Consider the following 16,397-nt stretch of genomic DNA (forward strand, 5'->3'; position numbering starts at 1 on the left):
TATCCTTAAGTGAAAGGCCAGTGGTATTGCTGACTTGAAGCAGCAGCACAAGAAGAGACATGCAGGGGCTATGAGAAAGCCCAATGGTCCATCCTGCTGCTGAGCTGGGCTGGCTCCTCAGGCAGCTGTGCCTGGGGACAGGGAGCCAACCCAAACAGCCTGCCTTGGCACAGGAACTGTGCTGCTCTGCTGGTCCCTGCCACAGAGGGTTCATACTGGAAAACAGAGTGCTAGTATCCTCTGTGCTTGGGCTCAGAAAGTCCTCTCTGCTGGCAGTTGTTATGGTATGTACAGGCAGCACACAGGGACCAAGCTGTCCTGCCTTACAGCCCTGTCCAAGCACCACATCCCTCTGGGTCCCCACGTTGTCCTGCATGGTTGGCAGGACCATATGGTTGGGGGCTCACCAGGATGGACAGGAGGAGCACAGAGCAGCACAAGCAGCCACAGGCCTTGCTGCAAGCCCAGAGCATCCTTTCTGTTCAAACTACCACCAGTGCTGCCCTGAACTGGCAGAAGCCCTAACAAAAAGGCTGGAGTGATTTCAGCAACCTAACGGGGTCTTTCCTGAGGCAAAACACATGCAAAGGGAGCTGTGTGCTAAAATAGACAAATGTGTGTAAGTATTACCGATAGATTATAAAGTACTGGTCTAGGAATGGCAAATTTGAGACCAATATAAAATGATAGATGCATGCTGGTGTCTCTTGGGCCATGTAAACATGAACATGAACTTCAGCTGAGGTTTGATCTGGTCACATGTGATTACTCACTCATTGCCATTCCCCAGGTCCAGACACACTACATTTCTGTGCCTCAGGCATAAATTCACAATTTCTATTTTTCATTAAAAATCAAACCATACAGTTTTACAGCTAAGCTGGTAGCACCAAAAAGGAAAGCTCTGCTTCTTCCAGTCACACCATTCCAGCACATCCTTTGCAATCCTCGTGCAGCAGGGCGAGTTCGCCTGGCTTGAAAAACACTCCATTAAGGACCAAAATGAGAGCATTTTTCCCCTGGAAGAGCTGCTTAATCTGACTTGTGCTCTAAGCACAGGGCTGCAAGAGTCAATGAGAGAAAGGCCACGCACCGGGGAGCTGAGGCTGGGCTGGAGGAATCCCAACTGCCCTTTCCCATGGCAAGCCCCAGTTTTAGCAGTGGGAATGTGGGGTACCCCGGGTGGAGGATGTTAAAGAAACGACTGCTCTTTCCCACTGCTGTTTGCACATTGTGTGTGCAACATCACAGCCAGCACAGCACATCAAGAGGTGGCAGCTCGGTGACATAACCAAAATCAATTATGTTTAAAACTTTTTCCCAATATTAAGTTCCTAAAGCACGGAACTGCTGAGCAGGGACCTCTCTACTAAAACTCTCTCCAAGGTAAGGGGGGATACATCTGAAGGCCTGATCAATAAAACATCTTTGTTCCCACTCAGCACCTTCTTTCCCTTTTGCTGTCCAGCTCCAAACTGCATCATCCTGTCCCCCCTCATGCTTGTTATTGGTGGAGTGTCACAGAGGAAAAATGAATTGCCATTAGCAATTGGTTTCACCTAAGTCAGAGTTAGCTACTCAAATATTCATGCTCTCTGTGCATCTAATATTTATGAAGGAAGAATTACTGAGTTGCCCATAGCCATTTCTGAATCTCCCAAAAAAGATAGGTGAAAGGGATCAGCAAAAAAGAAAAAAAGATGATTAATACATTTGGGGCTTGGTGTTCTGCATTGTTTGTGCTGTGTTTCTCTTTGGTGTCAGTGAGACAGAATGAAGACTGATTTATATGCCACAGCTGTAGCAAACAAAAGAAGAAGCAACCAGGGAAATGGCTAGAGGTAAAAATGCCGGTGCAAAGGGCTAAAGGCCTGCACCTGGGTACTGCTTCCCATACAGTCTACCCCCCCTTGGAGCACCTTGTAAAATCAGATTATCTGCTGGACACAGGAGTTCAAACAGCCCTTCAAAAGATTTGTCTTAATAATTGCTGCCTTATCTTAACTTCTGGTTTTTTATCAGCCAAACTGCTGCTGGGAGGCAGATCCCAAGGATAAGGTGCTGTCACTCTTAATTATTATTACCTCTTATAATGAAAACGCATTTGTTCATCCTTCTGTGCACTTGGAAATGGTGTAACTAATGAACGTCTAGTGTTTTATCAATATTTTTAATAACATAAAAACCCACTACACGTATGGCCCCACTGTATAAATGATTGTATATTAAATGCTATTAAATAAATAAATTGCAAACTTGCCTCTCATTTATATTCAAATATAAACTGATTACTCTGTAAGACACATTTTTACATGCTCAGAAAACTGTTCTTTTCCTGAAAACCAAATTCTGCACTTAAGATGCTCTGGGGCTATTTTCCATCACAGAAGGAATGTGGTAATTAGCACTAGAACCAGCAGGTACATTCTGAAATGAGAGTAATGATAGAGAATGCTATTTCTTTGCTTACTTATGATGGGAAAACAAAACAATTCTCTTTGAAAGCCCGCTAATGAATTTGGCTTGTAGTATTTATCAAAGCAACAGCCACCATTTGCATTCTCAAACTGGTTTTTCGCTTTCTTTGAGAACTAAACATGAATTACTCTGAAGTGAAAGCACAGGGTCAGTCATATGCGTGGAAGACCTTAAATTCAGGAATGATCTGTACATGTTCATCTCCTTGGCCCACAGTTCCTCACTTGGGTCTGACTGCTCCCACCCCGTGGGATGGTGGCTGGGGTGGGACTCCCTGCTCAGGGCTCACAGCAGCTCCTGCAGACCACTGGCTCTTTAGTATCACACTCTGAGCAAGACATGATATTATACATAACCAAAGCTGCCCCCCAAAATACAGAGGAAAGAGAATAATACCGAGTGGAGAATTATGTAAAACACAGCATGAATTAGAGCAATGAGCAATGCACATTTTACTGAGTCTTGATAGAGTATTTGCTCTTCTCTACCCTCCAGATTTACCCTTTTGCTCTTCTCTACCCTCTGGATTTACATTAACTGATAATCTTTTGACCTTGAGTTAATAAGAGGGCACTGCATTCTTTTTTAGGAAACAGTGATATTTTTGTGGGCCTTTGGGCTGCTGTTTCCACAAGGAACTATGCAGGGGACTTACACGACATATGCTCACTCGAAAACCTTCCTGCCCACCACTTGTGCCAGCTTACCCACTGATAGCTGGTAGTGATCCTTCCCTAGCAGCAGCAGGTTTGATTAGGCCCTAGCACAGATGATGTCTGAAGCAAAAAGGATTTTGGAAGACAGCAGATAAAAGCAGTGCTTTTATGACAAGTATTTAATAGTTGACATCAAGAATGACAGGCTGGAGCTGTGAGCAGAGCCCAGAAGCCTGGATCCATTGCTCAAACCACTCATGTTGTCTTGTCAGTGACACACAGGTTGTTCACATTGTCCCTCCCCTTCCCAAAAAAATCCTTCTATATTCTGCAATATTTTACTTCTAAAAAGGCTTATTCAGAATTCAAGTGCTTTTGTCAGAGCTGAGCCATTTTTCCATACAAATTACTGTAGAAAAGGGTAAGGCACTGAAGGATTTCTTACAGCTTTCTACCTGAAATATTATTTCCTGCATAAACAACTAACTTCCTTTTGCAGCATCAGGACTATGACCAGCTCAACAGAGCTCTACCCAAGAATACTTTAGCTAAAATACTTTTAGCTCTTCTGCTGCTTTAGTTCAGTGTTCAGGACATTGTTTTGAGAACTATGAAGAAACAGAGGTGACAAAACAGTGTTGAGAAGTTAGGTAATGGTAGTGGCCAAAAGACACAAAGTCACAGGGAAGATGACAGTGATCAGGATGATGGAGTTTTAAAGCTATTTTCTGAATGCAGTGAAGATGCCTTCTGGTCCTCTGAGACAGGACTGACAGTGGCTCCAGGGGCTTTGTGTTCCCTTCTCCCCACAGTCAGAAAAGCACTTCAGTTTTGTGTAATTGCTGAAGAGACGGTGCATATAGCCTGTTCACCCCTTCCTACACCCAGCGAGGCCTCTGTGGAGCAGCAGCATTCCTTCAAGTGCCCAGACTGGTGGGCAGCAGCTGCTCTGACCAAAAGCAAGGGGTGAAGGAGACCTCAGGCAGCTGCCTGCAGAAAGCAGAACCATGACAGGAGAAGGATGGAGCTTGCATCTCTTACATGCCCAGTGTACATCCCTCAGGTGGTAGGGCCTGGGCAACACATGCAGGACCCCCATAGGAGCTGAAATGAGGATGAGGAGGCTGACAGAGACAGGGTCTGCAGATAATCATACCTAGAGTGCATCAGTGTCCACCCCTGTACAAGGTGTTTCAGGAAGAACACCCTTCTGCTTTGCTACCCTGGCTCCAGCCAGATACTGACCCTCGTAGCCATGACCTGGAGATGAGCCCTGCTCACCAGGCAGGATGGGCTGTCCCCAAGGGATGTTGTGAAGGTGCTCACTGCAGCGCTGGCTCAGCGCTGTGCTGGCTGCTGCAGTGAGGACGTGGGTCACAGCTTTTAATGCTTTCCTAAGGAAGGTGTTTCCCAATGCAGCCATCCATATTATTAAAATGAGGAACATGGAATATGAAATGCCTTTTCCTTCTGAACACCCTTTCTGTAATTACCATGCCCTCTCCCCCCCCTCCCCACCCCGAGGGAGCGTGTCTGTGGGTGTTGTGTAATGGTTATTAGCTGCACACCCACAGACAGCCAAGACATGCAGCTCCCTCCACCACACCTCCCTCGTTACCAACACGACTTAATCAGGCTTGCTTAATTTGTTCCTTTGTCCAACTGGTAACAAGTAAACTGGTGTCCAGCAGAACACAATGGGTTACTCCTGATCAGATTACCAGTGATCTATCCCAGCTGGGGCATTCCCTCACACCTGTGTTGTCAGATTAACATCGATAAGGAGCTACTGATAAGGTTTCACAGAAGTGCTCCCAGTGAGCTGAGTGCATTCCCTTGATCTTTCTTTACACCTTAGTGCTATGTGAAAACCTTTCGCTTTAGGACTGAGAGGAGGAACCAAGTAATTAGACTCCCGGTGGCAGTAGTCTTTCATGCAGGATAAAGCAATGGAAACCTGCTGCTTAGTGAAGCAGGCAAAATATACGTGACTAAAAATAATAATCCAAAAGACCTGGATAACCTAATCTCTTTTTTTTTTTGCATTACTATAAAGAGGGAGAAGTCCCAGGATCTGTACACTAGGTGGAAAGAAAGAAGGTTGCTAATAGGCTGGCAGCTCCAGGAATGCACCAGCGATGTGGCTGCACATGCAGTGATGCAGCCTGTGTCTGAAACCATGCACCAGCCAGGGCATTTCTGCTTGGTTTCTTACCCTCTGTATGAGCTGACTGAAAGAGAATGATGGAACCAATATCCTAGTTGTGGTTCATCTGCCTAACTTCCAACAGCAAGTCAAAGAATGAGTCTCAACAGCTGTATTTCATGAATGCTTCTTCCTTCTGCTTGGAGCTGTTCTCCCAAGAACACCAGCAAATGTAGCCTGTGTCTGTGTCCCAGTTCTCTCCAAATGTTTTGGTATGTGCTATTATGATTACATGTCCCATTCTTTAAAATATTCCTTTTCTCACTGAGTTTGAAAAATGCTTAGGAAATGAAAATGGTAGTAAAGTAAGAAATCTGATTATCTTCAGCAGAACTGAAGCAGCAGTGACCTCCTGTATGCTGCTGGTGCACTCTGCTGCTGCAGAGCTGATAGAAGGAACACAGGTCTGCAGCCAGTAGTACAGCTCTTCATTGCTGCAGTGATGCAATCTGCAGCTCACAAGACTGCAGCTTGGCACACAGATGACTAACTGCTTCAAGTTCCTGGTAAGTTTGCATTTGAACCGAATTTTTATGAGACTAATGCATTTGAATGACATTGGTAGCAGAAATTGCCCACTTCTTCACTTTCTTAATCTCTGAAACTCTGGTGAAACCTTTCAAGCATAGAAGATTCCTGTAAGACAACTAGAACATGCATGAAAAAGAACAGGCTTTTGAAATCTAATCTTCTCCAGCTTAAAATAGAGGTAGTGCTAGGCTGTTGACAGTAGGTCTCTGAAGACTTTCAATATACTTTTTATTCCATGGCTCTGGCACCACATAGGAAATTAATTCAGCGACAATATTTTCATTAGATTATAACCCAAGTTCTCAATCTTAGGCACATTTGTATGCTTGTAATACATTCTAATTACTTGTAAAGAATAAGTCTGTGTGCTGGTTGGTTTATTGAATATATTAAATTAATGAATAAATAAATTTGTCTCCATGCTGGGAATGCCACTTGACGTCAAAGCTTGCCGCAGAAGGAACCAGAAATGCACTCATTCCTGGTGATGGTAAGAGATATGATTTGCATTGTAGGTGGACTTTTCTGTCTCTTACAAGAGCAATGGCTGAAAGAAAGCACCTTTTTTTCCCTCTGAATAAAAAGGCTTTTCCCACAGGTGATTTCTGTATTCTTTTTTCCTCTTTTTTAAAATGATGGTTTAATAGGAATTACATCAGGAGAATTTCTCTTCTGCCTGAACTCAGCACCTCACATGGTTTCTCTAGGATGAAGCCCTCAGGACATTCACCCACTCTTCTACTTTCAGGTATTTCTAAGTTACGCAGAGTAACAGCAGACAAATGAATTAAAATGGTGACACTGGTGGAAAAATGTGTCAGATTTTAGTATCATGTAGTATGTGGCCATAATATGGACTTTTCTGGTTATCTTGCCGCATTTCAGTTAAAAAAAATTACTTTTAGCATGGAACAAAGTAATCAGAAGTGAGAATTTTTCTCAAAAGATGGGAAATGCACGAATTTTTGAAAGGAATTCTCATGGTAGAAGGGTCCCAGTTTCTCCTTTTTCTCAATGCAGAACTAGAAGAGGTTCATCACAGCCTCTTCTTCATTGGTTTGTTCAGTAATGTGTTGCCTACTGAGTTTTCCTTTCATGCAATGATTTTCTTCTCTGTCCCATAAGAGAAAAAAGTGCAGGTCTTAGCATGCAGGGAAGCCGACCTGGTATTCTGGCATCAGTGCCAGCACCATTCCCTGGAGCAGTAGCTACGAGAGTGCTTTGGTTTGCAGGAAATGCTCCTCGTTTCTCAGAACCATCGCATCCCCTTCAAGTGCCAAATTTCTGGATAAATTATCTTCCAAATTCCACAATGCTGCTGGTTCTGGATCCTTTCCTGGCAGTGGGATCCCATGACATCAAGAACACAGAAAATAGCACAAGGGACTTTACACAGGAAAGACCATTCCTATTGTCTCTCAAGGAAAACGTGAGACGCAAGAGGTAAATGAAAATAGGCTTCTGGTGCTGGAAGGCTGTTTTATCAGGGGCTTGATGGTAAGTCAAGGCAAAGAAAGAATGAAATTCTCTTTCCCAGCCTGTTGAAATAAGGATCAGTGGAACAAGACGATGTGGTTTTTTGTGGTGGTCGCGCTGCAATGCTTTGTTAGAGACCTGTTCACCCATGTGAAAATGCATAACCCTGTCAACCTGCCAAGTGAAACTTTGGGTGATCAGCTGCGTAAGTGCTGGTAGCACAGGATAAAGCTGCCTTTGGCTACTTTCAATTACACGCCCAATTCTTTTAAGACTTCTGAATATTTGGGAAAGGAGAATATGCAGAACTTGTTTGTTTACATCAGATTGTGCTGTGTTTTCAGGTTTCTCAACTGCTTTCGGAGCATGTGAGCACAGCCCTAGCCCTTCCCCTTCCACATACCTGGCAACTTTGTCAATACAGTAAATGAATCCTCTCCAGGAGAAAGGAGCCGTGTCAGGCTGATGTTGTGCAGGGTTTCATCATTCAACAAAGTGGGAACTGGAGCAGAGACAGGCATTAAACAGCAAATGCTTTGCAAAGCAAAGTGTCAGATACTGGTGCTGCAGCGATGATTCAGGCAGCCCCAGGGGGCATTACTGATGTCTGTGCTGGGCTGGGGTGGAGGAAAGTGTCGCAACCAAGGGCAGATCTTCGCCTTTCATCTTTCAGGTACTGCTGGAAGCACAGCCAAGCACTGCTGGACAGAACAGATGAGAAGTGAACTCCATTTTTCTCTGTCTCCATTGGGACAAGACAGTCATTCTGGGGACTGCAAGGCTCTGGGGTGTCCACTGGGCAGCAGTTCTCCTACTGTGGGGCTTGTCAGCAGCCAGCACACCCTGCAAGCAGCACCGGGGAGTTCTGGCAGGAAGATCTAAACATCTCACCTTCTTCAGAACTGAAATAGTTTCTCGTGGATCTGGATGCTTTCAGGATGGCCTGCCTGTGCAAGTAGCTTTTTTCCATGGTTGACTGTGAGTGAGGTCTTTTGGATGAAGAACTCACTGAAGTTGACAGCTTAGTTCCTTTGAATTTCTGTACAGCTTTCTGTTCTTCACCAGGGTGGTGCTGAGCCTGCCCTAATTAGCCCAAATTACCATACCTACAAAAAGCACGAATTCATTCTCATGGTACCTCGCTTATCTCTACATAGAGCTACTGCAAAGACATGCCCCTGAGGGCATCACAGTAAATTTCTGGACCTTAATTCACATGCTCAAACTATTATTCAGACTTGCACACCAAACCTATACTGCTTTCAGCAATTTTCAGCTTCCATTAAAGAATGCTCTACGTTTTTCTTTCCTAATCTACTCAAAACATGCAGCAGCATTCAGATGTTTGAAGGGGCACCACTGAAGAGCCAGGACATCCAAACCCATCTACAGCCACCCAGGACTTAACAGTTCAGAACTGCTACGCCTTGTAACAAACCCATCTAGATTCATTCCTTCTTTTCATTGAGTACTGCTTTTCCCTACATTAATTTACCTGCTCCAAAACGAGCCATGCCACAGAGGTGAGGAAGACTGTGCTACTCCTGTTAATGCTACTAACAAGGCAATGCCTCAATTAGCTGTCAGACAGGAGTTTCTGTAAGCTGGAGCTGGTATGTGCAAGTCTGGAATATCTGTGTTTCTCTACCAAAAGCAACAGTTACACCACAGGAAGAAAAACAAACCTCCACAGACCAAGTAGATAAAGACCAAACAGGTTTACTCAAAGCAATGGAATAATATTTTATCTATCAGCATTATTTTGATTTGCCAGCTTTATCTTATAACACCGGAGGAAAATGGGTTTCTTATTCTAGTGAAAAACCTGAGAGACTGGAATGCAAAGCTAACTTTGCAAAGGTTTGGAAAAAAGTCTTAAATGGTTAGTTTTGAACCCAATGCATATATGAGTGATTAAAGCTTTTACTAATAAAAATATAATGGTAACATTAATATTTTAGTATCATTTTAAATTAAATCTAATTTTTCCCTGACATGACATTTTTATGTAATCATTCTATTATTCTGAAATAAGATTAAGAATATGTGAATAAGACCTATTTTCCCCAAAACCTACTCTTGCCAAACCGTGGTATGTTCCAGATACCTGTCCTGAATTTCCTGTCTCTTTTCTGCCTCGCAGCCATATAAAAAGCACTCTCCTCGCTTCACTCTGACAACCTGAGGATTTCTTATTCTTCATTTCCTCCAAAAGAAAAGATATCCATCTCTTATTCTGCCAAATCAAAGTCTGACCTAGATCATTATCTGGGGCAGCATGGAGGCTGGATCTAGTATAGAGCTTCCCAGGAAACAGTAAGAGTCAGCTTTCCCTTACTCATTTGGCTATTCAGTGACACGCTGGTGCCACAGTGATGGTCTTTAACAGGATGCCCTCGTGGCACTGGTGCCCGAGCTTTCCCTTGGTACTGGGCACATGGTTCCAGGTCACTCTTCCTGTGCTGTGCCCAGGCTATTCCTCCTAGAAGATGAAATCAGCTCAGGACCAGGAGAAAGAGCAGAGCTGAGTCACAAAGCTCCAGGCAAACAGGACAGCACCCTAAAATGGGCCCTAAAAATAGGAACTATGAACAACCCATCTAATACACTGTACAACAACTTGAATCTAAACACACAAGTATTTAGACTTCTGTTATAAATTAGGTATAGAAAGAATTAGAGAAAAAATCCTTACTATGTTCCCCTTGAGCCTCTAACTCAGGAGTTAAGTCCTGCAGCAACTGCCAGAGAAGTCTTGCCTGCCCAATGTGTGATGGGCTCCCATCAGAGGAGGCATTTACAGGCACCATGATTCAGGGAATAGCATTTCTTTTCAGAAAGGCTGCCAAAGAGCATAGATGGTTATTCCAATCAGATAGAAAGGGCAGGGAAATGTTTAATGAATTAAAAGTATTCATTTGTTGAAATGAAGTTTATATGTAAGGACTGTATGGGTGGCTAGTGGAGGGGGGAATGGAAGCACCAGTTTAAAAAGAAAACAGCATGTTTTATCTTTCTGAGCCTGGCATGGCTGTGATGTGAACGATGCCTTATATGTGTGAAAATCAAAAGGTGTTTGTGGCATTTCTATTCCAATTTTGCAGCAGAATCAAACATCTTCCCACCTATACTTGAGCCTGCACATCAGTTACATTTCAGACCTGTTATGGCTTTTAAAAGCGTGACAAATGAAACATAAAGGTTAAGCGATGTGCATTGTCACTGAGATGTGCAGAGTTTACCAGTGCATCCCATCTGGTAGCAGCAGGCTGAGGAGGACCTGGCTTGGAGCTATGTAGAATACAGTGGATTATGAATATAGGATGCACACTGCGATCAACAAAATGATGAGTGAGATAAAATAGATGCAGATCCAGCGTGAAAGGGTTTTCCAGGTAAGGCAGACTTGAAAACAGTGCCCCATGTGCTCCACCTGTAGGACACCACGAAACCAGCATGTCCACAGCTACACAGCATAAATCAGAGAATGCCTGCGGTGGAGATGAACGGGGAACAGGCAGCACTAACAGCACAATCCGCTGTGTCCCTCTGGAATAAAACCTTCCCGCTATTTTTGCCAGATGCCCAGGTTACATGCTATGTGGCCAGAAGCCGTTGCTCACAGACTGGCATTGACATGGCAGATAACAACACAGCCACTGCTCTTGGCAGCATTTCAGAGCAAGATTTTCACAAGGATTAACTGTGCTTGAACAATCTCTCCAATATATGAGGTACAAATATTCTCTTCTTCTCCATCAGACATGCAGGTCTTTCTTGTACAAACACTGTGGCCAGCAGAAGGAAAACCTTGCCCTCCAGTTATGCAAAATGCCTTCAAAGACCCTGTGGTCAATTCTGTGGATGCTGATGGAGGGCAGGACTGTGTTCCACAGTCTTCTCTCCAACCCTTCAGCCCTGCAAAGTAAGGATCACTGGCACATTCCTGTTCTTGCACAGCTTGGCTTTTGTGTGAGCTCATTCTCCAGATAATTAGCTTGGAAGAATTCAGGGCAAGTCCTTTCCCTCCTGATGCAGCAATGAGAAGAATATTTATGGCAGCAAGCAGGCTCCCTCTCTAGCAAGCATGGTCCCTCCGGTACAGATCCACTCACTGAAGTAACCACAGGAGGAGCAACGATGGGGGAATTTGTAAGGAAGGTTTTGTTTAACATGGAAAACAAAATTTGGAGAGCCAAGCTGGTAGTAGAGACACCACTGCTGGACTCAACTAGCTCACTTTCATATGGTCACTTCTGCTAACACTCTTCAGCCTGTGAACATCCTTTGCCTTTCTTCAGTGGCTCTTTTCCCTTCCCTCTCACACTGTTCTTTAGCTTTCCTTTCATGTGTCTTCTGGGAGAAGGGGTATTACTGATCTGCTCTTCAGCAGTTCTGGGCCTGACAGCTCTGTTGTCCTTACTGATGCTGGAAAACTCAAGTTCAGGAAAATGCTTTCTGCAGGTAATTTCAGACAGTAACTCTTGCCTCTTATCAGTATCACAAAGAAACCAGAGGGTTTGGACTTTGGTGTTCCCTCAGCATACCTACACTCAGAAAGTAAATCTGTACCAGAGACCTTGTCCTTCTGTAAGCAACCATAAGTGACCAGGTCCCAAGCTCACAGGCCATGTCGGCGATGCTCTGTCAGGAAACCAACTGCCATTTCCTGCCTTTTTGTTAAAAAGACTCACATTGCCATCTGTGGTGGCCAGAAAGAGATGGCAATTCCCAGAGCAGCAGTCAGATCTGGAGCAGGGATTCACAAGTGTCATAATTTATATCATTCCTACATGCAGGTATGGTACTGCTTGTTTTTTTGTCATCAGCAACTCTATTTTGCATCAGACCTTTGTCGTCCCCTTGCCCGTGCTTCTATGAGTGTCTATAAACATCACATATGCACTTCTTTCTATCAGAGATTTTTATGAATAGCTGCCATAATAAGCCGATAAGAATCTCCGAATTTTTCTTGTAATTTGAGTTCATGTTGATGTGGGTATCAAAGCTCTAACACATCAAAGCAAATACAGGTAAGCCTGGCTCTTGTTCAAACATCAGAAAACAGCATGTCTCCAGGATAATTCATTTTGGGGGTACCAGAATCATGCCTCAAAATGGATGTTCTGACTTGCTGTATGTATGGTCATTAAGCTCTCCACATACTTAGCAGCATCTGATGAAGTTGTTCATGTTAGTATTGCAGTGTTGTTGGTAAGAAAGCAGCCTTTGGCTTCTCTGCTGGATGGAGTACCTCTGACAAAGGGTGGCTCCCAAAATCCCACCCCTGATCAGACCCTATCTGAACTATGTTCTTCACACAACTTTTCCACTATTGCATTAGTTTTTGATCTGAGGTCAGAAATGCAAGTGCACGTACCATGTAACACGGCTGACTGATCGTTGCTGTTCCAGGATCTGTTGCATTCTCTCATCAGTCAGCCAATATGCATCCTGCCTCAGAAGCTGCTGCCTGTGATGTCTCTAGAAATGCAGTTCTGATGAACAAAGTTGTTGTTCAACCATATCAAACACATCATACTCGCTTCAAACACCTTGTGCCACTCAGAGCCATGAATAAAATTTCTGTTTCCATATACTCAGTCTCCATGAGTAAAATGGGGGAAAACGGGGGCATGTCCATGTGTAAGTGTCCATACTCTCTCCACAGAGTTCCCACATAAATATTTGTATTTTCTCTTGCACTGCAGTGTTTGTTGTCAAGAAATTTTAGATTTATTCATTCTAAACTGGCATAGAGACTAAACACACCCTACCTGCCCGTCCCCTTCACATGTGCTAAGAAGATAATGCGCTCTATTATCAAAGTAGGTTATTTTTTTGCTTCTTTCAAACTTTGGATTATTAAAATGTGATGCAGTGATGCAGTTGAGGCCAAAGCATGTCAAAATCTCAGACGAGACTGGGTATTTGTGTGGCTGTCAGGAATACTCTCAGCTGCAATTAGTGAAGGGAGCCTTTTTTTGGAAACAGAGAAGTTAATCTCCAGTTCCTCACTATCATAACTTTTACTGCATTTCTTCCCAAAGGATTACAGGATGTGTAGCAGCAAGCAAACTGCTATGCCTGCTAATGGCATCATTTTTGCTCTTGGACGATGCCTGTGGGGTGCCTGCAGCCATGCCCACAGCCTGGCTCACCATGCTCTGTGGATGCCCAGGAGTCCCATGTGCTTTGGAAAGCACTCAGGACTTGCATCCTCCAGGCCAGAAAGAGATGCAGCATGTCACACACAAGGACAAGTTGTTCCAAGGAGGTGACTGAGATGACATCTCACTTTAACCTATTGCCCTTTCCAGGGATATACCAGACCCCTACATAATACCTTTGCTGCCATCTGGGAGCTCTGACTTCAAGTCCTGTGTTACAGCAGTGTGGTACTGCGACATCACTACTTTTTTTTTTGTGTGCACTGTAAGAGCGTGTAGGAGTTTCTTGGCACCCTAAGGATGGAATAGAAAGACTCACATTATATCATTAGTGATCTAATCTATGATGACTGCTCCTAGATGAACGATCTGCATTAAAAGTGAAGTACATGTGAAGTATCTGATTTTTCAGGAAGTACTGGGCTACCATCTAAACTGCCATGTCAGTATTCTCCACCATCACTTACATCTGCAAATATGACACGTTTGTATTCTGTCTCTTGATTTGTTATTAGTTGTTTGCCTGGATACACGTGCTAGCAGTGCCTGTGGCTCTGTGTGGACTGCAATGCCCTTTATGAAGCTGGTTATTAAATGCATAGTTGGACTGTGCCCTGTTCCACTCAGGAGTGGCTCTGCTGCCAGCAGCACCTGAGCCCATGAAGCTGAGCCACGTGGCTTCTCCAGTACCTCACAAAGCTGAAGGGAAATCATAGGGACAGTGGAGTATCCCTAAGGAAGTCAGAGCAATGGTCTCGATCCTGCAACATGTTATTTTACATGGCACTGAGACAGCAAACAATTCAATGGTTTAAAAGAGTCTAAACTTCAGAAATGTTGCCTCCATTCAAAAAGGTGCAGTAGCATATATATAATAAATAGTTCAAATATTTATTTGAAATATTAATTTGCAAAAATATCCCATTAAGGTTCTGGTTTGTGTGGTTTAATAACTCCCTATTAAAGAGCAATTTATACTTTAATAACTTTCTATGAAGAATTGTATATAATCCACTAGTAATAAAGTGTTACTAGATGATGCCATAGACAGTAGCTATAATCTCTCTCCCTTTCAAAAGTGTCTTTTGAATAAAGTTTTAAGTTGCAATAAAGAACTATAAAGCACTATGTTCTAATCAACCACAGTGAATTTTTTATGCACATACGGAATTCTAATAAAGCATGCTACCATTGTACTAACTACATCCTGCTCTTGTGTGTGATCTCACTTGGAGGCTAAAGAGGATAAGGAGCTCAAAAAACTACGTGGCTGGCAAACAAACAGGGGACAACACATAGGTAAGGAGCTGAGCCATGGGAACACCTTGAATCTGAAAAAACATAATGTTCCACTTAACCTGAAAATAAATGAACCTTTCAAATGTGGCACTTAATTGAGCTTGCTGTGAAACCCAGCACAACCTTTTTCTCCCGTACAGAAAATATTTCCTTTCTTGTAATACTTCCATGGACTCTTTCTTCCCTGGATTCTGGGCAAACTTTGAGTGGTTTTCAGTCAGTTTTCAGTCCTAGTTATCTGTGAATTCAGTGCAAAGCTAGGGGAGAACTAGCATTATTCAGACAGTGAGAAAGCACACCCTAAGAAGAGATTGGTTCTTAAAATAACCACCTGTTCAGTGCTCCAGTGAAAACTGAGATTACAGCCACAAGCTCTATCTCCAACCCTCCCCTCCTCTCTTGCCACTCAATCCTCAGAGCAGAACCGCAGAAGAACACCGTATGGAAAATAAAATTGCCTGTGGCCTGACATGTTCTCTTTCCTGCTCTCTACTGAGCATCCACATAGTGTGAGCTGACTAGGCACAGAGGCACAAGACTTTCCTCTGGATCTAGTTACCCTCTGTACAGCAGGTTTGCCACTCTTGGTGGCAAACAGGTCAGCCCAGTTATCAGTGTTTCGTACTTTGGTTGCTAAAGCAAAGTTGCCTGTTATGATCAAAGTCTATAGGTTTTTTAATGCAATCAACCATCCAAAAGCTGAAAGAAATGTTATAGGAAGGATTAGTTGAGTTTCAGAGAACTGAATTAGAAACATGGTTTTAACTGATATTCAGTAGTAGCTTGGCACATAGATCCTAGAAGCCCTCTGGAAATCCTAGACCAGGCCAGTGGGTGATCCACCATTTCAGCACTGTGCTCAGTAATTTTATCCTCAAACAATTTTAGTTAGGGACACTCCCAACATCTATCTCACAAATTACCTATGGAGTCACATCCCCTGCAGCACTGGTAGGATATTGTATCATGCATCTTTTTTAGCTTATGACTGGAAAAGATAAGATCTGAAAAGAATTTGGTGGTGAGGTAGGTGATGAAATTCTGCTGCTGTGTTTGAATACATCAGGCAAGAATTGTTTTGAGTCCTGAATATGTATTCGATTTCTGCAGGCTTCTAGGTGAGCATCTTCTGCCGAGGGAGTACAAGCATTGATATGCAGATAGAACACAATAACTATCAATACTCCAATGACACCTGGAAAACCAGGAAATACATTCTTCCAAAATAGTAAATGGACTAAGAGCCATTCATATGTTTAACATTAGATGCCAGAGAATGTGATGTTGCCTGTGTAGTCTCAAGTTTTATTTGTGTGCATAGGTAAATACAACTTAAATGATCTTTTTAGAGATGCTTATCAGTCTCTGCTATGCTTTGCACACAAGGCATGAAAACAGTTACTCAGTATCAGGGAGAAAGGGGAAGGAGAGCACTGCAGGTTTGACCCTTCTTCAGCTACCTGGATATGATCTGGAAAAGGGCATATTTTATTTAACCCACAGCACTGGGCATTGTACCCTAAGTTTTCATGCAAATACAGACAGTTTCTTTGAGTGGTATGCAGAAAAAATGAAGTTTAG

General features: G+C 43.3%; 1 long non-coding RNA gene across 2 annotated transcripts in view; it reads right to left on the reverse strand.

Moving 5' to 3' along the window:
* LOC133281209 (uncharacterized) overlaps positions 1–16,397 on the reverse strand; it is a 56,307-nt gene that overhangs the window by 16,419 nt on the left and 23,491 nt on the right. The gene's annotated exons all lie outside the window — the stretch shown is intronic.

This window comes from Pezoporus flaviventris, unplaced genomic scaffold, assembly GCF_033815535.1.
Source record: "Pezoporus flaviventris isolate CSIRO_AGI_PZ_B2104156 unplaced genomic scaffold, CSIRO_AGI_Pfla_v1 ptg000097l, whole genome shotgun sequence".
Taxonomy (NCBI): Eukaryota; Metazoa; Chordata; class Aves; order Psittaciformes; family Psittacidae; genus Pezoporus; species Pezoporus flaviventris.